General features: G+C 37.4%; 2 long non-coding RNA genes across 2 annotated transcripts in view; both read left to right on the forward strand.

Moving 5' to 3' along the window:
* Positions 1 to 12,909, forward strand: part of LOC138061933 (uncharacterized) — a 31,992-nt gene extending 19,083 nt beyond the window's left edge. Inside the window, exon 3 of the long non-coding RNA XR_011135938.1 lies at positions 12,525 to 12,909. This is a non-coding gene — a long non-coding RNA (uncharacterized lncRNA). The remainder of the gene's footprint in view (positions 1 to 12,524) is intronic.
* A 1,748-nt stretch (positions 12,910 to 14,657) lies between these two features.
* LOC138061930 (uncharacterized) overlaps positions 14,658 to 27,867 on the forward strand; it is a 70,537-nt gene continuing 57,327 nt past the window's right edge. The window contains exon 1 of the long non-coding RNA XR_011135931.1: positions 14,658 to 14,749. This is a non-coding gene — a long non-coding RNA (uncharacterized lncRNA). The remainder of the gene's footprint in view (positions 14,750 to 27,867) is intronic.

Genomic DNA, 27,867 nt, shown 5'->3' on the forward strand with positions numbered 1-27,867 from the left:
CTACTTCCAGCTGTCGGTAGAAGGCCTCATCGATGACTTCCTCCTGGTCAGGTGGCCTGTAGTAAACCCCCACAACAGTGTCACCCATGTTAGTCTGCCCTTTAATCCTTACCCATAGGCTCTCAACTTGCTCTTCATCCACCCCGAGGCAGAGCTCCATACATTCTAGCTGCTCCCTCACATAAGGGCAACTCCACCACCTCGCCTTTGTGGCCTGTCTTTCCTAAAAAGCACATAGCCATCCATGACAGCATCCCAGTCATGTGAACTATCCCACCATGTCTCTGTAACTACAATGAGATCATGGCCCTGTGACCGCACACAGGTCTCTTAACTCTTCCTGTTTATTCCCCATGCTGCGTGCATTGGTATACAGGCATTTCAGAGAGCCAGTCAAGCATGCAGGTTTCTCAGGAGAGGTGCAAGAGGATCCTCCATAGCCATGTCCCATGCTGTCTCCCCTGGCTGCATGCACCTGCTGGAGGCAGCCTGACTTGAGCAGTGTTTTACTGAGTATCCTGTCTCTATAACTCCCGCTTTCCTCCACTGTTCTTAGTTTAAAGCCCTCCTTACCAGGCTGTGGGAAACTTGTGGCTGAAGTTGAAAAGACTCATTTCCTCCTCTAGAAGAAGCGTGGTCACACATTGTTTCAGAAATATGTTACTGTTTTAAGAAATTATAATCTTTATTGTAATAATAACCTAGCAGTTTATGTTAACATTCCTAACCTGTTTTACTTCAAAATCAGCCAGAAATCTCTAAGCTTCATGATGTCCCAAGAGATCTTGTGACAATTTTTTGAATCACATGAGGTTTTCTTTCTCTTAAGAAAACTCTGCAGATTTGACGATAGTCTTAGAAAAGTCCTCAGTCCATTCCAGACCTTATTTCTCTCTGATGGCTACTGTCAATGTACTACTTTGATGTTGCTTATACATTCCAACTTTCTAACTCTAATAATTGGGTTTAAGAGCACCCCAAAAAAAAAAAGGTTGTTATGAACGTTTTAAAAACTCTAAATGACATACATCTTGGATGACTTTAATCTTTTAAGCAAATGAAATTCACAAGATAATATAGCAAAGGCAAGATATAAAACCAATAAAAGTCCATGGGAAGCTTTCTCTTGGCCTCAAAGTACTTTGGATCAAACCCAGAGTGTTTCTACATGCAACAGTTTTCTTACTTAAGTGGTTAGAAGTAGCTTTTAAACTTCAATAAAATTCCGTAAGCTTTTAAGTGATATAAATAATTTAGATGGAAATGTACTTCCCTAACTGAGCTTCATTGTAAGCATTTCAGTGTTTTTCGCATTGTTTCCTGCGAAATGAAAGTTAGGTTGAACACAAGAGATCCACTGGTTTTGTAATGAAAATGCTGAATATGCACTCTCAGAATATTCCATGTCTTCCTGCGGAGTGGAAAATAGCCTAATTGTGACGTGAAAATTTGTCTCCTGTCAGGAATATGAAATTTTTTCTTGGACATTATTAAATTAATTCCTGTTAAAACTTGGGTAAGCATGAAATTTTACCTGAAAAAACATAGGGCAAATAAAAAGTAGTTCTATGAAGTACTGATGGTTGTGAAAGCCATGAGCAAGACACGGGTATACCTAACAGCCCTAGAACATACATTCAAGTGGAGATAAAGTCTTACCCAAAGTGGCTGTGACAGAGTCTTTGTGGAAACCATAGTTATGACAGGATTCAGCATGAGTGTTTAGAAGCCAGACCAGAAGTAAGCTGACAAACAATACTCTGTGCAACAAACTGGGACTCAAAAACTGCTTTCCGTTGGTGTAGTGTACAATGCTCTGATGGTCTGTGTGAAGAAATCCTAGTAGCAAGCAGAGAAAGCTAATACTGTGAGACCTAAAGATTTCCCTGAAAGGTAAATTTGAGGCAGTGGCCTCTGGAATCAATGGTGTTCTTAGTTAATTAACTAAACTTGTCTTACCTCTACCCTGTTATAAATCCTGGCACTATGGACAACAGAGGTTGCAACCCTAGCGAGCTGGTCTTGTGATTTTGGACTCTTGTGTAGCTCCACTAATCTACACCAGTGCCCGGGGAGAAAGCCGGAGTAAGGAGAAGCAGAAATGGTTTTGTTCTTTTGTGCTTTGGGCTTTTAGGGGCTTAATGCCCAACATGTACAAGAATTATTTTCTGATTACAAAGACTTGTGAGGAAACCATCTCAAATGGACTGTGAATATTGGGGGAGGGGGGCTGGAACACTCTGAAATATCAATTTTATAAACATCCTTAAGAATTCAGACAGAATATTTATTTACATTTCATTCTCTCAGCTATTAGAAAAAGCATAGCTATTTCTAGGGACTTGGTGTTATATGGAAGAATTTGGATTTCCTTAGATTATGATATGTTCAAAAAGACTGATTAGGAACACAGTTTTTAACAGGACTTTTTGCTTCTGCATGCATGGATCTAACAGGCTCAAAAGCTGAGTTTAGGATTTGCCCTTATATAGGTTTCTGTAGTCATCAGAAAGCAAATTATGTAGCAAGATGGCTTTATAGCGGCAAAAGGAAAAATAATAAAATATTCGCTTATTGTGTCCAGCTCTGATTGCTGTAGCTCAGCAAACAAGTGGAAGAGGTTCAGAAAGAAGCAATCAAATGGTGTAAGGCAAAAGGACCCTTTCATATCACAACACTTACAAGGCTGGGATCATTTGGATAATCATAGGGCAAATTAAAAGGGTCACTATGAAGGCATAGAAGGTAATGAATGCTCTGAGGAGGTTAGAGTTCCGTGTAATTCATGATATAGGTTGGATTCCTTTGCAGATAATATAATCAATTATAGCTGGATTTATAGTAGGATTTTTTGGAAGGGATATAAGCAGTTCTATTTTGGGGGAATAAACTAGCTTATATTTGAAAAGAGTTAAGAAAAAAAATCTACCTTGGGAACATAATTATCTTCTGTCAAGTTCAGTCTCATAACTACAAAAGTATTCCCAAAACTGGACAAGTGATATTTTGCTGATTATGTTTGTAAGATAGTCTTTTTAACAGATAGAACATGGATCAATGTAGGGTTGCTCATTTAGGTATTTAATGGCTTCCATTACCATTAAGTGCATTGAAATTCTTAATGTTTATCCATATAATCCTTGGGAGAGGTAAATAAGTACTCTATTGTACAGATGAGCAGCTAAAGTTTAGATGTAAGTTTAGATATATTTCAGTGACTTATCCAAGGTCATGCAAGGACTCAGGCAGACTGGGGACTTGATGTCAAACTCTTTTAGCTCACTAACTAGTTTCCTATCCATTGGACTGTCTGAAATTGGTATGAGAGAGGTTATTAGAAGCAATAAATAACCAACAGTTATCACTGTCAGAAATTCAGAGGAGCTCACAGCACTCAAAACAAGGACCTTGTCCTGGACATGAATACATTACTAGAAAGCTTTCTTTCACCTTCCCCAAGGGAACACCAAGTCTCTGCAGGAAGCGTATAAGCTTAGGCAGTGGGCATATCCCATATAGCTCCACTGAGAATGCTAATATCTGGCAGTTCTCTCTGTAGGACCATTGAGCTTTCCATAGGCAGCTACTGCTGATTACATTTTTTCTTATGAGATCGGCCTGAAGAGCAAAATACATAAAGCTCCTTTTTCCTGAATCTGTGTCTGCATCTATGGCCTAGAAATGTGTTCCTGTATCCACAGAGACAGGAACAGTGATTTAATTCTTGATTATAGGTCTTAAATTTTGTGAAAGTACATGGAGAACTTTGAAAATACTTATAAGTACATCTAAATAATTTTGAAGAACTCTAGTCTCTGATACATGTTTCTGAAGGAGCATTAATTCTCAACATTTTTGGGAAACTGAAGACAAGGGAAACCAAACACCATACTTCCACTCATTAAAAAAAAAAAAGACACTCATTATAAGAATATGTGCATCTAGAAATTGCTGAGGTAGGTTTTCAAATGTATTTGTTAATTGGTCAGACAAATCAACAGAGAGAAGTGCCTTCTTTAAAGCAGCCAATTCAAGTTTTCAAGTAATAACAGGGGCTTAATATCTCTTTCAAAGAATTACCTAGGGTTCATTTAAATGGTCTTTCATGAATTACAATGATAAGACTATTCTGTACTCTGGCACGCCAGCAGGAAGAACTTAAGAGCACCTTTTTTTTTCATTGTAATTATTTTAGAGATGTAGAGTTTTCTGTTTTCAGTAACTGCTGGGAAGAAAAAAAGATGAAAACGTCCTTGGGATAAATAATTTTTGTAGGTTTTACACTGGTCTTCAAAAATGTTTTTCTCTGGAATAAGCATTGAAAGATTCTTTTATTTAGTTGATTGAAGTCAAAATAATATTTTCAAAAGTTTTGTTTTCTGAAGTATTTTAGAGACATTTTCTGTTGATTCCAAATTTGTGTGCAGTGTGCACAAGTGTTTCAGTCATGTGGATTCAAAATAATATTGAGGGAAGATGAAAATGGAGTAAAGGTAAGACAATCGAACAGAAAAAAAAAAAAAAGAATAGAGCAGGCAAGTGGAACTACATTAGAGATATGGGCAAAGGAGTGTCCTGTGATCCTTATTTCCACGTACAACTTGTCTCTGTTGTGGCTCCATTTTGGGATTAGTATACTATCTCCTTGCACACTTGACTTTTATATAAAAAAAAAATAAGGCATGCCATCAGGACAGGGGCTTTGATGCACATCATTAAGGCCTCCCCACTTTAAGTCAATACTTTGCACACCACTCAGATGCAAAGAATACAAGCCCCTCATGCTACAGCTACGCTCACTCTGGTGCGTTCTGCAGATCTGCTATGCAGTTATTCAGCAGTATGTTGTATACCTGATTATCATGGATGAAGTCCTATTGCACTGATAGAGGAAAACAGCAAGACAGAGGAAGGCACTTAGTCACAAACTATGAACAGATGTTTAAATCCCACTAAAGGGAAAGGGATTTATGTGATCAAACGCTTCTCTGTTTCAGAGATAAATTTAAGCACATGTTTATGTAGCTTCTAGAATAAAGTTTTGGTAGGCAGCTGCTTTCATTATAAATACTAGGCTCACAGTCTTTCTGTATGAGAGCAGAGGCAATCTGCTTCATTTTATTTAAATCAGGTGCATATTTGGGAACCTGGCATGTTGTCAATTTAGACTTTGTGCAAAGTTTAAGAGTCCCTGTATGACAAGTTTGAATAAGAGAAAAGAATGGACAGTGAAGAAGAGGGCTAAACATTAGAGAGAGCTAAACATTTAGAGCTAAACATTAGAAATAAAGAGTAAATGGTCAAAATGTGTCCCTATGACAAGTCAGAGCTAGAATTTCTTTCTTTTCTTTAGCACCTCTCTTTCCTCTGCTTTTCACAGCTAGAGGCAGAGAAGCATGAAGACCGTGAATAAATATGACTGGGGACATATTTTAACATGGTGAAAGAAAACAAGCCTGTCCCAGTTCCATAATTGCTACAATGTAAATGTACTAGATTAGGTAGCATTTGTTTTTTTATTAGGAGTGATGGCTAAGTATCTAGCTTTTCAGGATTATACTGCATGCTGTTCTCTCCATTTCTGCTAAATATCTCCAAAAACTTTTTATAATCTGAAACAGTAGGAGATTTCTATCTTTCTTTTACTTTATTTTAAACTCTGAATACTGTAAAATCCATGTCCATTGTTGCTTATGAAAAAAATGAAATTTTGCAGCCTCTGAGAACACTAAGCATAGAAAAGTAAGCATTCAAATTACTTTGCATAGTACTGTTTATATTATGTTTCAAAAGGTATGAAAAATGATGATGGCACAGCCCTCATTTCTAATTTTGTTTCCCTAAGCATATTCTCTTATTGTGTACATCTTTGCTCAATTGGAGATGAACACCACAGTTGCTTCTTGCATGGGAAGAGTCCTGTGGCACAACTCTGCCCTCTGTTTTTGACATTCAATAACACAGGTTTCAAAGAAGCCAAAGGGAATTAGGAATATGTAGGTTAGACTTTAAATGCAAGCAGGTATCCTTCTGATCCATTTCTGAAGCTCCCCTGATTTTCAGTGCTCCTGATTGGGGAAGCTTTTTTAGCTTTATCAACATGATTGCAACACTGAGTCCTGGGATATTTGGAAATTGATTCTTCTTTGCCTTTAAAAATAAGCAAAAAGAGATAAAAGAAGAAGAAGATTAAAATGAGCTTTTCTTGTTTTGGCAGGAGAGTGTCTAAGCCCCTTGCTCTGCATAGTCCTATAGCGTTTCTGAGTGTTTCTTTTAACAGTTCTTCACCATTAAGCCTTTTATGTTCTTGAACCAATCAATATATTCCCAGTTAGATGTAGATGCAGGCATAGTACATCAGTCTTCAAATTAATGCCTGTAAAGGTGAGAACACTTTTTTACCACACATACTCCATGCCCAACACAAATTGTCTTATCTTCATTTCAGTGCATCTAGGTTGCTGGTGGTGGTTTTTTCCTTCCTTCCTGAGCACTTTAGCCTGTGTTCTCCATTGCAGCATATTCCAAATAAAAACCTTTTTATTGTTAAAGGAAAAGGATGTTTAGAACTTTGTAGATTAGAAAAAGTGGTCGTTAAAGTTCTGGGGAGAGGACTTTCTCCTACCTGTTTCCTCCCAATGCCTTGCTTTCATAATGTAAGTAACAGTGTTGAAAACCTACTCAAAGCTCTGAAAGAACAAAAAGATAGCACTATAGCTTTTCTGTTTTTCAGATGGTCTTGAAGATGATGCATAATGCTTAGAAGACTATTATATTCTGTTCTTTTTAACTGTTGTGGTGTCTAGTAGTGTTAAACCACATAGAATTTCACGCCAAGAAATTCTTGAGCTGTTCTACACATCTCCTTAGTGCTTGTTAGCAATGCTTTTGCTCCATTTTTACTCTTTCTTCTTTCTTAAGCTCTGTTTCTTTAATATCTCCCACTTGTGAATCTCTTAGTGTCATAAAATGCTTTAGATGAATACATACTCATGCCACAAGCAGACCCAAGATACATCTAGCAATTAGGCAAGTATCTGTACAATATAGTACAAACTACAGCACAAAGAGGACTGTATGAGGTAGGTAACTTTTTTATTTATTTAGATGAAGAAAACTCTTCAGTGTGAGGTAATTCAGATTTTAAGGTTCACTTGCACAGTTGAAATAATTTACCTGAGCTCTTTATAGTCCTGTTTCCCAAAGGCATGAGATTACTCCTATTAAGTCTCTGTTTGTCTGTCCTTACCCTCCTGCCAACAACCTTGCTGAATAATTTCTACCAGATCTTACAGAAGCATGAAGTCTCAAAGGTGTTCAGTCTTAACAAGCTTAGTGAAATTGTTGGCCAAGGAGAAGAAAGAGATCGTATTATATGCTCTTACTGTGCGAAAGGCTGAAAAGCAAGCATATGCTTTAGTAGACATAAGTGAGTCCACATGGGAAAGCACCATGACCACACAGATTCATAAGACGTCCTGTTTCAGAATCAAAGACTGACTTGCTTTCTGCAAAATGCATTGTATGAAAGATAGAAAAGGAAAGACTTATTGTACAAAGAGTCTGTAGAGTTGAGGCAAAGTGTTTTGAACAATCACTTTTCACAAGGTTGGAAGCAGGATGTATAATCAGGTGGTTATACCTTTTGCTTGATGGGATTGTTAAGATTAGAGATTCCTTTTCTAAAATAACATGCAGACATAGAAAATGCCATTTTATAAATGAAAGAAATGTTTCTCTTAAAAATCAGAGTATGTCTTTTATTGGTGCTGACAGTCACATAAAGAAAGTAATTAATTTCTTTTGTGCCATATCTAAATATATTAAAGCACCACATTTTAAAAAACTTGGCTCATTTTTCACTCTGCTAAGGAGATGAAATTTAAGATGCTAATAGTTTGGAAAACATCACTTGGAAAACACACAACTTTAATCACTTCTGGACTTGGCTTGAACATACGGAATTTTAATGAGAGAGCTGGGTTGTATTCCTCTGGCACAACTTCATGTTCATTTCTGTTTTTTTTTCAATCACATGATTTTGATTTGCACTTTGGACTTTGATTTTCTGATTTGTGTGTGCTGCTGTCCAATCAAATTTTGTACTTATTTGTCAATGCTATTCATCTTTATTATTCATATTCCTTCTCATGAAAATTATAAGTTCTGGAAATTTTCTAAAACCTAGCTTTCATTACTGTAATAGCAGTGTGTCAGCCATATGAGAGCACGTGCTGTTACATGAAACCACAGCCCAGACACTTTGAGTTGAAAGGCAGCTCATTTACAAAAGTTACATACAAGGCAAATGTTTTTAGACTTAGCAGTCCAGTGCTGAAGAACAGTAGGTCAGGTCAGAATTGGTAGCAATCTACAGTAGATTTTGTATTTTAGAGCTGAAGAAGTTTTATGTTATTGCACTAAGGGACATAGAACTGTACAGGACCTCCAAGGTAAGCAAGGCTAATAATCTGCTACCACAGGTACTGCACAGTGCAATTGCTTTCATAAACTTACCAAGGACAATATCATAAATATTGTCAAATCAGTTTTGGCTTTTTAAATCCTTAGTGCTGGGGACTGGAAGGCTGTTGCACTTCCCTCATGTTTGAAGCTCTAAGAATTAGAAACCATATAGTTTCAGTTAAATGTATTTATGATCATTTTATACCTGTATGTAATATGTAAGTATTGTCCTTTGGTTTAAATAGCTCTTCTCTTCTGTTGGTGTTTTTGCTAAGGTGTATTTTTACATAGCAATCATGGCCTGCATCCTCTTTTCCCTGGTCAGCTAGATGTGACCAGTTCTTTTATCGTTCTTACAGCAGACTCTTCATTCCAGCTTCATTCCCATATATACTTTCATTATACCAGCTAATATCTTTCTGTGCCTCAAGATTAACTTGTGCTCTGGGTATCTTTTTTTTTCTTTTTAATATGGATAGCTGGAATTTCACACAGTATTTCAGTTGAATGTGCTATCCTTTCTGAAAATAACTTACATGATATACTTTTGGAAACTATTTGCATTTCTCGTGACTACGATATTGGCTCAACTAGTACTCTAGTCTGCCAGGACCTAGAATTGTTTCATCAGCAAATTTCATCACAACATTGCAGAAATATCAGACAAAATATGAAACAGAACTGTACTAATAGCTCCAGTCTGAAAGTCCCCCACAACATTACTCATTACAGTCCTTTCCTCAAACACTTTCTTGTCGGCTTTATAATTCATCTCTTCATTTGCATCTTCTTCAGTTAAACCTGTATTTCACTTTGTCACCAGATCAAATATGATGAAAGCTCAGAGAGGAAAGAATTGCCACGTTTCTGAGGTAGATAGAACTTTTTAAAGTATCAGGTCAGCTGGGCCAATTTACTTTTGATAAATTATGTTACATTTTATCCTTATTTCCCTTTTACATGTGTTCTTGTTGTTTACTTCAAGGTTTGTCCGAATGATTTGCATACTTTTGATGTCACACTACCAGGTGTGTTAAATTCTGAATCATCTCTTTCCCTTTTTTCTTTCTGTAGATATTACCTTTTCTATTCACTAATCCCAGACTTAACAGAGTTAGTCAAATTTTTTGTTACCAGACTTGAGATTTGGTGTGCTTTCTCTTTCAGATTTCTACTGAATTCCTTGAGATTTTCCTTCCTTTCTAGTATGTTCTTTTTGATACCCTTGTTCATTTTATGCACCTTGCCTTTATGTCTTCACAGCATCCATAATGAAAACGGAAAACAAGTATTAATTTGATTTTGGAGACTTATTTAGATTACCCTGATGATTACCTGATCTTTGCTTAGAAGCTCCACTTTTTATTTTCTGTTTTTATTTCTTTAATCCTTGTATCTTTACCTACTTCTTTTATTTGTTTGTAAGGCCTCCACTCTCAGCTTGACTGCTGGCAGTTCTTGCTGTAGCCCTACATTTCTTGATAGCTAAGATATAGCTTGCTAAGTGGTCCTTTTCCTGTTCATAAACCCTAAGCTTATCCCTGACACTTTTTATCAGAGTGATTAGGCTGGGTGTCCTTCCCTCTTCACCATCTTTTCTGCTTGCTTGCAATATAGATTCCTGATAGCCTTGGGTCTATACCTCATGGAAATTTCAGACTTCCTTCATTTAAATCTCTGCAGCTCTTGGTGCTCTGCAATGCATTATTTCTCTTAGTTAATGAAAGTTTACCTCTTCAAAATTCCAAGATTACTAGTATTTATTGACCTTTTTTAATTTAAACTCAATCAAATCATAATGACTCTATCAACATTTACACTGGGAAATGTGATTTTTGGAGTTGCTTCAGCATTTATAATTTAAATTGAACCCAAAAGAAAATAATCTTTTATTAGTTTAGGGACAATTCAGAAAAAATCTGACAGCTTTTTATTTTAGCTAATGACTGATGTTAGATAAAATTTCAACAAGCAAGCAGCATGTTGTCAAAATTCCAACTAAATCTGAAGTAGGGTAGCAATAGCCAGTCATACTACAGCATTCCTGCTTTCTAGATAATTAATGATCCACTAATAAAGTCCTTCAGTTTCATTACTACTATTCTTTTATATAAAAGAGAGAGGAAGCTAATCAATGAGAACAAGCAATGTCTAATACATATTCATTCAAACTGCTTTCCAGAAGATGTACTGAATAGATTTATGGCTGTTAAAGAACAAAGAAAGCAGCTTCATCTTCATTAATGACCACCTCACCCACTATTCATTTTGCCAAATGTCTGTAATAGCAATCTTTTAAACTACCTAACACCGAGTTATTTCCTTACCCTAAGTTATCCACTCTCCCCTTTGTAAATATTGTTCTTTTGTTTTCTTCATAATTTTATTCATAGTCAATTTTAGCAGAGAAATAATATGCCAGTTCTAATTTTGTCTGCTTCTTCAGATTCCTTGAAAAAAAAAGATGTTTTAAAAATGGCTTCTCTAATTAAAAGTCAACACCTATTCAAGTCAGCTTGTTTTCCAAACCTTCAGTCCTTCCATATTAAAACAGTGCCAATTGCTTCCCTATTCTGTTTTGTTTGTTTCAAATCCAGCTAAAAAGTGAGTTATACCTTCCTGGCTGGCAGTCTTCCAGAATAATAGTAATGCTCAGAAATTGATTGAATAGTTCTGTCATTCCAGAGAGCAAATTAAATCAGAAATGCACCTTTCTAACTGTTAGTCCTTTAATTTCCTTAATCTGCAATCAGCGCACAGGAAACAGTTCCCAGTCCAATTATTTGGAACATTGAGATCTTTAAAAAATGTGCAAGGAGCCCAAGGGTGCCTAGCAGGGGCGTGCAGCATGCGGCACTACAGAGTTGGTCAAGCCAAAACTAACACACCCTCAAGAAGTTCAACGTATGAAAAAACAAGCAGAATTGAAGAGCAGATTCAACATTCTGTTTTCAATGGTTTAATTAGGAAATTAACACGTTGTCTGAAACTGCTTCATGGTATTTAATTAAATGAATTTAAGAGTGGGAAACATTATATAAACCCCATGACATTAATTACAGGGCAATGGTATCATTAACAATTATTTAATTATTTTAGACTGCTAATCAGAAGTTTATAATTTACAGATCATCCTGCTTTGCCACATTCTAGGTGCTGAACACCGGGCTAGGGTCATCACGCGCTCACAGATCCTTCATATGGAGGACAAGCGTAGGTGACACATCTCCTGACACACAAACTACTGCTGTTTATAATACCGGTGGATTCCACGAAGTGTCCCAGTGGCACTAAGCATTTTCATTAGCACAGTGTCATATGGTCGTACCTAGCCTTAAATATTAGCAAGCAGATTACATGTTAGATTTCTAATGTATTTTATATGGAAGACTCAAACAGAGCAATTCTGTTTTGTACGTCTCAGGAGATGTTCTATCTATATTAAGTTAAAGTGCTTTTCTCAGTCATGTCAACGGGACATGAAAGGAAGATTCTAAGGTGAGGAAGAGTATAGGAAATCCATGTGGCAAGTCACTAATATCAGTGTCTCCATAGCGCTGTTTTACATCTTTCTTCACTTTTAAAGTATACTATTGGATCATGTGCACATACAGTTCACATACAGGTATAATTTTTGGTTTAGAAGATGAATATACTCCTATTGGCATATATCTTTTTCTGTTTTAAAAACGCTGTTCTATTCAGCTGTCAGTTGACTTCTCTTTTTACCGCTTTGAAGTCTATGAGTCTCTCTGAGTCTGTTAAGGTAAGAACTTCTGGAGGTGTTTTTTTGTTTCTTTTTTTTTTTTTTTCTGCACTTGAATCTCACTCTCTCCTGATTTGAGGGATTCCAGTCCAATTCTAGCTTCTAAATTAGAGGTGGAGATTTCTTTTTATCATCAGCCAAGTAAAGATCTTTCCCCCGTAGCTTTTCTTTTGAAGTGTTAGAAGGAAGCATATGAACTTTGTCATGTAAAAGATATATTATATTCCCAGTATTTTATTCCATACCTCTAGCTTATTTCAAATGCAGCTTTTCTTTTCTTTTCCTTTCCCAGATGAGAAAATACTGTAAGTGGATGTGTTTACAGCACTTCACAATACTGGAGTCAAAAGATCAACAACTGTGCTCTACCTTAGGAAAGGAAAAACAAAAAATATATTCTGGAGCAACCTTGAATGCATTTATGTTTCCATAATATTGCTAGAAATCAGTAAATACGTGTTGCCTTTCAGTACTGTAATTATAGAAATGGAGCCCAGACCACCGGGCAGTTAACAAGAAGAGCTCCACAGCCTCCCAGAGACCTGAAATTTCATACACTGTGAAGAGTGCTCTGCTTTACAGTCATTTCAGCAAAATAGCGTGGGGAGGGAGGTGAGGGGAATGTCATTTTCTTACACCAATGTCCTTGTGACTGCTACACTTGAATAAAGTGTGAACTCTTGCTGGCCTCTACAATCTTTTTGTGTTATGTATTTGCCTAGATTTCGATTTATTTTATGATTCAGTCAATTACATGTGTTCTTATGTAGGAACTATTCCTACAGAGAGGTTGAGAAATAATTTGAACCACATTTCAACAGAAAAGTTGGGCCATGAGATTCATTTTTTCAGGAAATCTGACAAAGAGTGAAGGTAGAAATATATGTTACATCAAAAATGTTATACAAAAAAAAAAAAAGAGTCAGGACAGATTCCTTACTGTAATCTTTTCCTCATGAAAATGTGAGGCAGTTAGCTTATACCTGTCAGTTGGTCAATAATCTACCTTTTAGAAACAATTTTTTCTCAGTAAAATTGTAAACCATACTAAAACATTCTGAAATCTGCCACAGAATTCTAAGCTATGACATTCTGCATTTTAGGTCACAAACAACTATCATAAATCTTCTTTCTTAAGTGAAAAATCTTTATCTGCAATTTTTATGTGTGAACAATGGTTATGCACAACCAGCAATTTTGCTGGTATGTTTTCTGTCTTTCAGAGATAGGATTTTCTAAGAAAGTTCAGAAAAGGGCTCTGGAGCCATTTGGAGAAAAAGAGTGTAGGCACTGTTCTTATTCTATTCCTGCTCAGTGACAATTTTTCCATTAACACACAGTTCAGATTGAATTTGCTGCAGCTCTTAAGGGAAAGCTGAATTTTCACCAGTTCAAATGAAGCAGTAAAGAGGAAGACTCCAAGGTGTCTGTCTGGGATTAATTCTCCCTTTCAGATGCGAAAAAAGGTTTGGGGTCAACATGGTTGCAAAGATCTCCAAAACAGGAAATCTCATCCCAGTGTATCCACATATTATCAGCTATTCATCTTTTAATTTCTCTCTCTCTTAGTAGCAGTTAGGTAGCTGCACAGCAAACTGTTTTTTACACCTGGCATTCAGCAACATGGTCTGCCGCATACAAGGCCGTGCCATGACATATCTGACACTTTACAGGTGAAAAAATAAATAAGAATTACAGTAAACAGTGGGATATTTTTCTTGTTGCAGTTGAGAAGGATAAAGAACATGTTTTTCAATAGACTTGAGAGCAAGATGTATTTAGAAACACCCATGGACAATGATTTGTGAATCAGGTCCCATTGGCCTTAGTGCATGTTGTAAATGCCAGTCAGTGAGAGCAGATCTTTCAGAACTGTCTTCTAGAATAAAACAAAAACAAACCATAAGGAATTAAAAAGTTCAGCTCATGTATAGTCTTTCTCACTACTTCAGCAAGTTCTAACAATTGCAACAATGTTGGAAACCCAATCTTTTTTTCCACTGAAATGAGGAAATTCCGCATGTCTACTGTCGTAAACCTGACATTTCATTAAATAAAGATACTACACACACTTTTTCAATTAAAAAAAAGTTAGACACAAAAAATTTAGAGGTAAGAATGAAGTTTTTGTGTAGTGTACTATGATTCTCTGATTACAGCTAAGAATACTGTACTCAGTGCCTTCTTATAAAAAAACAAATGATTATCAGTATGTACGAAAAACTATGATAATTCATTTAGTAAATGGGAAACACAGTTCACTTGAATGAATTACACTGCTAAATCTGTTATGCAGCCTTTCATTATGTACTTTGCCTGTTTTCTTCAGTAAGGTAGAACAGAGATGATTGCCACTAGAATCCATTGCTTATTTGTCTTACGACACAGCCACAGATTAGTAGGTGCAAAGTTCTGTAGTTTATGTAATCATGCTTTTCTGCAATTTTAGTTTGTGCATTTCAAGGGATAAGAGGAAAGAAGCACAGTAGCTACTTAATTTAGAAAACATATTTGAATGTGAGTATGTGTATTTTATTTTATCCATATATTCACACAGAGTGCAATGCGTATTTTGAGGGAGAGAGTGCATGCGTGCGCATATGAAAGTGAGAACATGCATATACGTGTAAGGACTTTTTAAAGTTTGGCTCATCTAGTTTGTCTTTCAACTTGTCTTTTGAAACAACAACAAAAAGATTTTTAATTCTTCTCTTTGCTAAGTGCACAGAAAAGTAAGTAAATTTAGGTTTTGGCTTTGAATCTAAAAAGCGAAATGGTAATGAAATGCGTTGTGGAATGTCTTTAGAGCCTTATGTCTTATGTTTCATTGCAAACTCTCTGTTTTAGTTTGATGACTGTTTGCGTAATGGAATTCTGATATTCCTTTCTCTAAATGGGATGTTTTCTCTACTTTGATTGCTTTCAGACTGTGGTGTCTGTCTTGCTTAGAAGTTAGTGTCTTGTTCATGAAATACATCCTTGAACACTTCTTTGCCCTGTAATTTTTATTTTTAAATCCAGACTCCTTCAGAAGAGCTGCATACTGAGCTGTACTCAGTATACACCTAACCAAGGCTGCAGATGGTATTATTTTTTCAGTTCATCAGCCAGATCAGAACTCCAAAGAGAAAAAAACAGCTTCAGAGAAAACCACTTTTCTCTTCCCTTATTTTGATGTGGATGAAACTTTAAAGTTAAAATGAAATAGGTTATTTTCAGGTGTGCTTGAAAAACACTAGATATCAAGGGCTAGATGATCAAGCACTGCCAATAGTAGACCCATATTACGTTCCTATAACTAGCAGCTCAGGAATGAGGATATCGTAATTATGACAGCCAGCTTCCTTCTTCCCTTAACATATGGGCTACAGGCTGTCTCACACTCCTGAAGCGTCCACTTGCCTGAAGCAGCTGATTGTAGTCATTTGGCTATCTTTTACACGGAGTTGAAAGATATGGATTCAAACCATTTCAAGAGGGGAATATATGACCTCAGTCTTCAGCATGATTGCTGAGAGCTGTGAGCCAAGAGGTTTTTGGGGCAAAAAGCGACCACATTCTGTGGATGAGTAGTTGAGAGCGTACTCATCATCCACAACTACTTGATTGAAGTAAAAACACTGTAGATGCAACTAAAGTTGTGGCAACTTTATTCACACACACAGAAAAAAAAAAACCCACAAAGCAAACATAGTCTTGTTTTGTGCATTTAGATTGTCCTAAAACTTGCTGGAGAAGAGTTCAACTTTTAGAAAAGCCATTAGACTTAAAAGAAGGAACGGGGAGGAGACAATTGCGCAGACTCAGTTCCATATTGAATGTGTTTTCTAAAAGTTATTGTCCCAGTCAGTCTCCACATTTAGGTCTCCACATTTATGTGTGGGGCATCGATTTTTGTAAAATTCCTAATAATTGGGAGACTAAAACACTTTTCCCAAGAGTTTGTGGCAAAAGATAGACAGTGAATGTCTATCTAACAACTGTCTGAGGAGAAAAAGCATCCTCAAAACCCTCCTTATTATTTTCACCTCTCACTGCTTCCCTGCACCTTTCAAAATGGCCCCTGGGAATGCAGATAATGTATTCTATAAAACATGTTTCAAACCAAGTAGATCAGGTTATCCCATTTAGATATGGTATATTTAAAGTACGTCTTTCAAAAATAAGGAAAAGGCCTTCTCAGTATTGCAGGCTTTCCAAATGCTCACTCTCTTACCAATGCTGCTTGGCCCTGCTAATTTTCTGCGAAGTCATGATAGCTCGCATGCCTTATAGTTAGTTTTCTACACACACAAACCCTGCTAGTTCAAGAGCGCGCTTGCTCGAAATGCAAGTCTTAATGGATCACATGGAACACAGCTGAAAGTCACAGTGCGGAGGTGCAGGGCTAAGTTTTTCATTTCTAGACAGCTAATCAAATGAGACCACTAGAGGAACTGTGGGACATTAAAGGCAAGCAGGTCATGTTTTCCCTTTGCTCTGCCCTCTCAGAAGAGTGACTTTGGACGTGATGGGTGTTTGAGCGATGTGCAGGTCTGCAGATCCTGGGGTCCTCCTCCCATCACATTCAGGTTTGCCACTCTCTTCCCCTAACCTGTACCTCCCTGGCAGTCCCTGCTGTCTTTAGCAGGATGACTGTGCCAGAGTATAATGTCTTTTTCTAGAGATGCACACAAGCCTGGGAGCCAAGTTAATTCTATTTCGAAAGATATTTGAGAGCGTATAGAGGAGGAGAGAGCTCTCAGCACGCAACAGAAAGGTATTTACTACTCACTTTATGGAGGTTTCTATTTCCCTGCTTACAGGAAGAGAAAGTAAGATAAATGAAGACAGCTCATTAACTCATTCTGCCCTGAAGTCAGTAGGGAAAGGATTGGCCTTTGAATTCCTGCTCTAGATTTCAGTGATTTTTTTTTCTAGGTGAACGTAATCTAGTTTTTAACTTGCCTTTCTTCACTTACTGCCAGATGGTACTTAGGCATAACAGATGAAGTCAGATTACCCATTTCATCCTTTCTTTTTAGTCCAGCATAAATATATTGAACCCTAGTTCTTGATAATGCTCAGCTGCTGGATTAAGGATGCCTCTGACATTTACTTTCTCTCAAGAGGCTGAAGAGCCAGCATAATCATGCTAGACAAATAACCGAGAGTTATTCACCATATCATCAGCTGAGCCATTTTGTGCTGTGACTCCTCCTGACCTCATAAGGTAAGTGAAGCTGGTATTTGTATTACTTGAAGAGATGCTTCCAGGGAACACCTTGAACATTCCCAGAAATGACACAACTCAGTAAGTGACTGCTGTTATCAGCCCGCTCCATAACAGTGCCTTAGAGATCAATTCTCTTGAGCTGCCAAGAAGGGATAAAAACAAGGTTATATGGAGATAGTCTGCAGCTAGCCATGGATATGAAATAATATCATTAGGACTAGGTCAAATCTTTAAAGGATGTAGGGGATTCAACACAGCCAGGATCCCAAGGGAATGCACGGATGTGTAAAATATCAGATTCTTAAAGTGTCTCATCCACTGCCATCTGCAGTGAAGCAACACATATTCAACTTCCATGATTTTATTTTCCATTAAAACACTTACTTGATTATTTTTTAATCCTCTCTTTAAGATGAGAGTCCAGGGTCCACCTTGTCTCAGTATTGCCACACTTCTCAGACTGTGCAGCCCAGTAAGATTGAATCGATAAAGTAAAACAGCACTGAGGACCTTTCGAATACACTAAATACCTTTCAGAGGGAGAGGTTTACTAGAGACTTGCTCTGGCAGCCTCCCGTGGACTGAAAGCCAATTACCGGTTGGAGCAAATCAGGTACACCTTTGGGACACATCTCCTGCTTTAATTTCATCCAAAAGAACCCAGGTAGCAGGTTCTGACACCCCTTCCCACTGAGAACCAAAGTATAGTAGGTGGGGGTGACACACTTTAAAAGCTAACTTTATGCTACCATTAAAAAGGTAATATGGACACCAGCAGGAGGAGCAGAACAAACCGTTTTGGTTTTGCTGCCTTGCTTGGTTTTGGGATCCATCACACAGGGTGAATGCTGGTGTGGGTCACTTGTGGTCCTGGCTCTGCACCTTCCATGGGAGCAGGGGAGACGAGGACAGCTCCCTTGCAAGAAGTGGGGTGGCATCTTTTGCTCTCTGTGAACTCCGAGGCACAGATCTGACCTCTTGTCTGATTATCTTGAAAGGATCCCAAGGTACTTAGAAAAGAGAGGTTATAAGTCACTGACATCTTTCTTTATCCAGTGGAGGTGATGAGTATACTCTACGCAAATAAATTTGACCTAAAGCTTTAATGGGAGTATAATATTCTTTCTTGTTATCTTTGATTGCTGCACATCACTGCTGTGCAATGTTATGCTTACTGCATTTCTTATCAAGTGCAAAACAAATTTTACTAATGTCGCTTTTAAATGTGGAGAGTACTTTAGGGCCTTTCTGGGGAAATGCAGTTGGGCCAGATTTTGATGCCTTAATTGAGTGATGCATGACTTGACTGATGAATGTAGATCTCTTGCTATTTTTGTTTTTTATTGATGCTATTTTTTACTATACATTTGCTCTACAACATGCTGTCACATTCTGAAATAATTATTTAGTAGAAAGCTTAAAATACACCTGCTGAAAATATTGTGAATACATAGTTGGGACTAAGCACTATAAGTGTTCCTACAGGAACCCAAAGATTACCCTTAAGACCATATTTTCTTCCAGATTGCAAACCTGTCCCAGGCCTGGTTAGAAAGTAACGCTGAAAGCAGAATACCAGCATGCCACCTCCATTTCTCCCTACCCTCCACCCCCTCCCCCCCAATTCAAGCAAATGCTTTCTGTCAAAACATATGCTCATGCAAGATTAGTCATGAAATTGGATGATCTTGGCAGAGGATCCTTACAGCATATTGGTTTGGGCAGAGGCAGTGTGAGATGCCTGAGGCTGAGGAAAGCTTGAGAAAACCTGGTGTGCGGCCCTGGGAAAGTCTGAAGAAGTTTTGGGTCACAACACTGACTAAGAGATAAAGCAGGGGACGGGGGAACTGCTTCTACTTATGAGTCCTCGCTGCTTTAGTAAAACAGGTTTGGTATGGAACTGAATAACAAATGCCATATTGGTTTTGTATTTTGCCCCTTTTTACTGGAATAACGTGAATTGTCACAGGGCACTTAGTTCAAAAGGACCGTTCTGTTGTCAACATAATGGTGAACTGTAACTTGAGTTAAATTTACCAGTTATCTATCAGAACTATAAAACTCACATGACAAGGATTAAGTTTATGCCCCTTTATGCTATTCTGATCTAATCGTAAGCAGTTCTAAGTGGTTGGACCTTTGTGCTTGGGCCTTTATGGTTTTTGCTTTTAATTTTGTTTATATTATTTGGGGAGTAGTAGAGAAAAATTATATATGCATTTGCGTTGTACTAGGATCAGTTGTCTAAATAGTCAAAGTCATAGATTTCTGAGCTTAGGAGTGATACTTTTCTTACATTGCAGGGCTTCCTAGTAAAGATAGCAAAACATTTTGTTGAAATGATGTGGGGAGCAGGGAAGAGAGGGAGCAAATATCTTTTTTCAGATTTTGATTCTAAGACTCTTCTGGGTAAACCTATAAACCATACCATTTAATAGAAAAACCTTATGATTTACACATGGCACTCATTTGTCATTTTGATTAAGGTGAAGTTGTCATACTGTTTTAGTTTGCAATTTTCATCTGCCTTCATTGGAATAGATTCTACTACAGATACCAACACAAAACATACCTGCATATACATCTGAAATCAATTTATACAATTTATAATGTATTAGGCAATCCAATGCTATTAATATATGTGTGTATTTGTATATTTTATAAATATATATATATGTAACTACTAAACAATAAGCTTTTTATTTGATACATTATAATTAGCGTCACTTTGCGGAAAATATCCTAAAATTACACTGCAGTAATACTTAGTTTTTACCTTCCTCTTATGGAAGATCACATTATTAACATGAAAGAGAGCCTAATATCTCTATTTCAGAGTAGCAGTATTAACAATAATACTACATGAAAATATTGTTTATATTAGTAATGATAAGAAACTACTGGTTACAACTTTGTATTGCCCAGTTAAATGTATGCTACCTAAACTGTTCTCCAAAAATCCCTGATAAGTCAACAAATTCTATGATTACTTTTCCATATAAATTGTCATTCTCTGCTCATCTTCCCAGTAGCTTATAATACCATTGTGCTTTCCAGTACTGCATTAAGTAATACTTATACAGGTCTCCCACGCACTGCTTATATTTTCATCATCCAGTTTCTCATGTTTCCTTGGAGTATGCAGAGAATGTCTTGTTTTGGTATGTGGGTCGTCTTCAGTGTATTTGGTGCTATATATTTATGTTGGAGAATGTCACAAATCTTTACTTACCGCTTCTTTGATTTTACAGTTTTTAGTTCCTGTAAGAATTAATTTCACCCTACCTTAAGATTAACTCTGGCATATTAGTTAATAATAGAAATTCAGCTGTGCCAGTTAAAGGTTATTTAAACAGATTATTCAACCTGGACCTTTAGGTGTACCCTAGACCCAGATATATTTAAAGATCATCTAGTGGGAAAAGACACACTAATTAATGGGCAGATAGTTGGGAAAGGCTTGGTATATTCATATTCTTGTAATTTCCTAATGCACCCATGGTCAAGTTTGTCATTGGAAAGTGATAACGGAATACACATATAAAGCTGGTTATGAATGCCAGAATAGAAAGGTGTTTTGTAGCCACACCAGCCTCTGGTATTAGCAAGAAATCTGGTGTGGTTTTTCCATTACAGACACAATTGACCAAGTGTGGCATGTATTTTCAAACAAAAAAGACTGAGCTGTCACTGAGGCTTATTCAAAATGTTTGTCCTTGGGCTATCTCTATCTTCTTTCTTGTGTACAGGCTCAGCAGCCTGGTTTTCTTTCAGGAACTGATCTTGTAAAGAAACAGGTGCTTTTAATAATAGTGGGATGGCTTTATGTGGTGAGGCACAGATGTCTGATAGCCACCAGATATTCATTTTAATCCTTTCCTTTTGTCTGACTAGGATCACATAATGGCATCATGAAGTTCTTCTCCTCTCCAGAAGAAGTACTTTTATACATTATACAGTAAACCTAGTGCTGGAGGTACAGCTTGCTGTGACTGCTGTTTGTGTGTTTTCCTATAGAAAGGCCTTAAAACATTCTGATATCTTATGTCTGGATTTTCTTTTTTCTCTCTCCGATAACACAGGGTGAACTTGAAACATCATTTTTAAATGCTGCAGAAATGCCCAACAGCATAAAAAAAATCTGCTGCTCTTCGTGAATAGGAAGAGATTATCGATATCGTTACTTTTGTTTTCTACAGCTCAAACTGAATCCAGACTGCTCTCAGCCCAAAACAATCAGATGAACTTATTGTTGACCTTACGAATGCACACACTAGTATTATTTTACTTTAGAACTGTCATTTGATATTGTTTTGGCTAGAATTGATGCATTCAGGGTAAGTCGTACAACTATCGCTGGGTATTTGAAAAACTAATGGCTAGGACTCTTTCTCTGCATGAACTTGTAGTGTTCATGGGTGTCTTTGACAATTAGAAGACTAAGCAGCGTGCTTCAACCTATTCCTTGTAAAGTGGCCGGCACTTTTTGATGCCTGAGCTCTGGGACGTCAGATGGTCTATTGATGGGAGGCTACAGTTGAAATGTGCTCCTGCTGTTTGGTTCAGGCTCCTTAAAGGCTGGATGGAGGCTTTTCCATAAAGCAATTTGCGAGTTCCTCACAGCTCTGCTGCTCGTGGTAGGCATTTAGGGTTCACGGAAGGGGTCTCCTTCTGACTGCTTGGGGAAGGGTTTTGGAACTTCTCCGGATGCTGATGGGAAGGTGCGCTCCTCATACAGCCATGCCATAGGCTTGAGAGAACTTGCTTCACCCTTCTTATAACCTGGTTTTCCTCTCTCTCTTCCTTACTTGCGCTTTCATTCTTCATTTCGTACTGAAAGCCAAGGAGAGCTCTGTGGGTAATGAGAAGAAAGAAGCTGTCTGTAGGCTAGCTGATCAGGCTGTTCAGTACTGATGTTCATCTGTACTAATGGCTTACTTTAGAAATGCTAAAATGTTTTACTTCAGCCTTCTGTAAATACATTTTTCTACTTTTGGTTTGAAATGGTATAGTCCATTTACCTTTTAGAAACTAATTTTAAAGGGTCATACAATTCCGAAACAAATAATTTCTTTAGTTTTTAGTTAATTGAAATATTTTGATGAGTAAATATTTTTCAAAGAGTTTAAATTTTTCTCTTAATTTGAAAAAATTGAAAATGTCTGTTATGACTGGCTTTGAATTATATTTTAAATTATTTGCACAGTTGTTTCATTTCCCAGTTTGGTTTCCACTTAAAAAAAAAATCAAGTAATTTCTTTTTTTAGTATATATGACTTTAAAGCTAATCACTTGGTCTTCTGAGTGGGAATTATAATTTAATTATTCTTTTAATTTTTTTTAATTTACAGTCTGTATTTACATCACAGTTCTTTAGAGGTGTTATAGCATTGAATCAGAATAAGTAAAACTCTCTCTTCTGATCTGTCAGCCTGGGTGAGAAGAATAATGCACCAGCTTTCTAAATAGGCTTTCATTTCACCCATTCCTGCGTAGCTCAGAATCCATCATAAACCTAACGCTCATTTAAATTCCTTACAATGCAAAAAAGTATTTCCTCCTCTGTGAGTTATGAAGAGAGGTTATATATATACATACATACACACATACATACATATATATATATATATTTATATATATATATATCAACACCGTTTTTTTTTCATTTGAGGAATTTCAGCTCTTCTCCTCCTCTGAGGATTAAAAATCACATCTCAAGGCAGGCTATTAAGTATCATCTATCTATCTCTGGGATTTGCAGGCACAAGAAAAATGGTGGGTAAACCTGATCAGGGAAGCAACTACAGAAGAGGAGACTGAAATGCTATGTTAGTTCCGCTGTGCTGAAAGTTAAGACACTGCTGTGTTTTTCACTTGAACTTGAATACATTGTAATTCACTATATGAATCATAACATCTAGTATATTTTTTTATGATAAACTGGGAAGGAGGGAAATGCATGACATTGTGCTTTCATAACCTGTAAATTGTTTCTCTCTTTTGCAACTGGTTTAAAGTAGAAGACGGGAAGTCAGGCTTCTCTAGGTTAGCAGGGTTTTGTTGGCGCAGCAGATCTAATAACAGAAGAATAGAAGTAGTCCAAACAAGCATTTCCTGTTAAGTACTTCTTGTCAAGAAGTACTTGGTGGTCTGAACAGCGTTTGTACCTAACGGATCGGTTTCTAAAGTTTAGTACAGGGGAATGGAGGAATGATAAATGCAGTGGAAGATAATGAAGAAAGATAAATTAGGATTTCTTTTTTTGTCAGTGAAGTCCCAGAAGTCTATCAAAATTAATTAAATATTAATCTCCATTCTTTGTTATATGCCTGAAAATAAAACATAGCAATGGAACACTTCTGTCTTCTGCTGCATAGTCCTTGGAAGGAGGGATGATGCAAAACAAAAGACTGTGTACAAAAATCTACACAGTCATACTGACAGCTGAGATTCACAGTTGACTCAGACATTGAAAGATTTTTTATTTTTGTTTTACATACTAAAGAATGGACACAGTCTATGAAGCAAGTAGTATTCAAAGTGAAGTATTTTATAAACTTCTACATTATTAAGGTGCATGTACAATTATTAACTCCCCATACTACAATGAATTCTTAGTTTTGCTGCATACCATCAGTGCTATCGAGTATTGTGCCTGTGTACCCAGTACCTTTATGAACTCAATAGTCACTCCCTTCTGGATACATAAAATAACAGACAGCTCTTGATATTGCAGAATAACAAACATGGGGCTTTCCACATACAACAGTAGCAGTACCGTCCTCATTGTGTTTTAGCCATATCAACATAAGGGGTATAATTTCATTATGATTTTGCTATACAGCTGTTTAGAGCCATAGAGAATGAGCTAAAAAGACTAGCCTCTAGGTGAGAAATGAGGCTTAGTGATCCGTTTGACATGAGGATTTGGAGATGCTGTCAAAGTCTGAATACTGCTGAGTTATTCGTACTAACCAGTCCTGCTCTGTGTTTCTTGTTGATGGTACAATGCAAGTTCAACATGAATCGATGAGAATAGAAGATATTATGAGTCTCTCCATCTTCTGCTCAATCAGCAGACACTTTGGGATCACAGCTTTTTTTCAGATTGCTTTGCATCTGCAATCTGATGCCTGCAGTGACTACACGAAGATCAAGATATAACTGCAGGCACTGCGGCAGCCTGACTCTTGGTCTGGTCTGACATGCCCACTCCTATGTGAGGCACCTATCAGAGCAGGCTCTGGCTCTAAGATCTGCCATGCCTCCCTGGTTTTAGGTTGTGTGGGTATCCCCAAAATGAGGCATGGAGGGAGAGAGAGGCAACAGCAAGGACATCCAAAAGTGGGACTAGGTATGGCTTAGACAAAGACAGTGTGAAATCCTTCCGCTTTGGTAGCTTTCAGCAGCTCCAACCTGCATTGGCCGACAAACCAGCAGAGTGACAAAGGAATATGCTCTGGGCAACAGCATCAGACTTTGCTTTTCTTGGAAGACTCCAGGTCACCAAGCAGCTTCTGAGGGACCTGAAAATGGTGTTGCCCACTTGCTGGGGACCACTATTGCACAGCTGCAGAAAAGGAAACGTTACAAGGAAGTGTGATTTCTTCCTTTCCAATTTATTGAAAAACTGAGGGATAATTTGGTTTCAAGTAAACTATATCCTGAAAAAGTGAAGCTTGGATCTCCTTTGAAAGAGAGTTAGAAAAAGACTTTTCCCATTTGATGTTTACCTCCCAGTCCACTGCCTGATTATTCCTCTTGGCTTCTTTCAGAAACTATAATCAATAGCATCAGGCCTCAGTATAAGTCTTGAAATAAAGGTCTTGCTGGAAAGCATAAGGAGAACTGCTTAAGTAGCCACAAGAACTGACTTTTCTTTCCTTTTCTCTCTTTTTCTTTCTTTCACAGATATACAGCAGGGCATGGAAAGCAAATGAATAATTAAATTGCATGGCTGTTGTTTGAACTTCTGCTTGTTAGTATGTTTGTTCGTTGGCTGAGTTCATTAGACCACAAGCTTAATATTGTCTAGATTGGAATCAGAAGTAGGCATGACACCTCTTAGAGTTAACAAAAAATTTCATATCCGTTCTTTTAATAATTCACAATCAGTGGTGGTTATCTTCTAACACATACTTCGTTTTGACATATGTCAGCCTGGGTGTTTTTAATTATGTTTATTTTACTATGATTATTTTGGAATAGATTAGGTTTCAGACTTATTACACTGACTAATAACTTGTATAAATATATTCATTTAATACTATTGCACTTTTGCAGTGCTGATCTTTCTTAATACTAGATGAAATTCATTATAATGAAGAATTTTAATGTTTGTGCCACAGTCCCTGACAATCACTGGTGTATTCAAACTGTTGATAGGCCAGCTTGGGGTTTGGTGGTTTAGAGGTAGAACGGATGTTTCCAATTCTAAGTCATCAGTAGTATATAGGATTGCTGAGATCACCTTTTTGTGTTGACTAATATTGTCTAACTTGTTTCATTGTAGTCCCACTCTGCTTGAATCCATCTGTTATCTCTTCTAAACCCTTTAGGAAAGGGGCTGTCTTTTTGTTCCCGTTGCATAGTGGTTTGTTGCAATGAGGTCCTGACCTCTGGAAAGGTCTCTGAAGTGCTTCAGTAAGACAGATGAATAAGAACATTGCTAGCACCCACTCTGCACTGAACGCAGAGAGTAGGCGTGCATCTCTTACTGTTTGTCTTTGTCTCCTTGGACAGAAAAGGACCCCAAATATACTGGGTACACCGTGCGTGCTGTAGATAGCCACTGCACAAAGCCTTCGAATTCCCTCTTTTTGCCCACATAGTGAGGCAGCAACAGGTAGCGATACTGTTCTTCAGCCTGTGAACAGTGAATGAGAAACAGGGAGAGAAAGAGCAAGGGACCAGGCATGGGAGAAATGCTTTGTTCTATAATTAGTTACTCTAAAAGTACCTGGTCAATCCTTTCCACTTGCTCCTGTCACTGTACAATCTGCCTTTTCTCTTCTGTTTCTGAATAGAAGTTTTCCATTCTGACCTTCAGTCTTGCACTGCTGCTTGGTCCTGGATATCTATCTACTGAGCTGGATGAAACATGCACACAAGCCATCCACAGTTGCAGACAGGCCCAGAAGCAAAGCTCCTTGTGAGTCACATTTGAGTCTGTCAGAGTCTCACTGTTATGCAAAATCCTTTTCCCAGCCTGGCCTCCATTTTATACGAATTTAGCTGAAGGCAGAGAAGTGCCTAGGATGCTAACCCCTCTGCTACACTGTGCTATAGGAGTATCTCATAATGCAAGGCAGCAGTGAGATTTACCTTAATTAGGTATGACCATTCAGACCCATTAATACTTAATGGGACTCAAAGCACCAACTAGCCTTATCCAGGATGTGCAATGGTACTCCGGAGCATTATAAACTGCTTTAAGTCCTGGATTTCTCAGAGATCAGCAGTCTTTCTGCAGGCCGCCATAACAATTGAAATCGACTGAGGCTCACCCTAATGGCTTCCTAATCAAATTGGGAAAGACTGTTTTCAAGGAAGGCAGATCATTGTCAAAAATACTGCCAAAAACAGTTGGCCCTCTGGTTAGTCAGTAAATCTCCTCTGTTTTATGGCAAAGAAGTGGTGAATTGACTCGTGTGAAAAATCTTATCATAACTGGACTAGAAAGATTTAATCTTTTATTTTTGTATATAAAATATATTTGGTCTTCTACTCAATCTGCTTTATAAAAATGTATGCTTTCACTTTACATCTCAGGAGCCTTTGGTTAAGTGTATCTTCACCTCACTTTGAATTAAGAAAAATAAATCTCTTCTGATTATACTGAGCTTCTGAAGCTGAGATTATATTGCTACTTGAAAAACGCTATTTTCTATAGAAAAACTCAAGAGGATTATTAGATCTTGAAGTCAGTTAATAAATCAAAAAATGTTAGGCTTCTGCTCCTGTTTTGGTTGCTTTCTCCAGCCAGTGAGTTTGCTCTTCCTCGGCATTGCGGTCTTGTCCTTCAGCTACTTCCATCACTGCCGTAAGATAGTTTTTTGGCTTTCCTGTCCTCGTGTCTCTCTTGAACTACTGCGCTATGGGACCAATGGAACTGTCACAGGATTGAGGGATGTATACCATTGCTGGAATGGCAATCCAGCCAGTCTTCTAAGCCTGTTGTTGCTTTCATAGACACAACAAAGAGGAAAATGAGAGACAAGGACCTCTGTTGGTATACTGCAGCAATTTTTTATCCCTTTTTTTCTAGTTCCTTCATACATGAAGGATTTAATCCATACTTACAGATGTTGAATTTGTGAATGTTCAATAAGGGATCATGCAATCTTAGAAATATAAAAAGTCATCATATTAAGATATCATAGATGCTTTTATCTCACAAAATATCATGTATAGTAACTAA

The sequence above is a fragment of the Struthio camelus genome, chromosome 1, assembly GCF_040807025.1.
Source record: "Struthio camelus isolate bStrCam1 chromosome 1, bStrCam1.hap1, whole genome shotgun sequence".
NCBI classification, from domain to species: domain Eukaryota; kingdom Metazoa; phylum Chordata; class Aves; order Struthioniformes; family Struthionidae; genus Struthio; species Struthio camelus.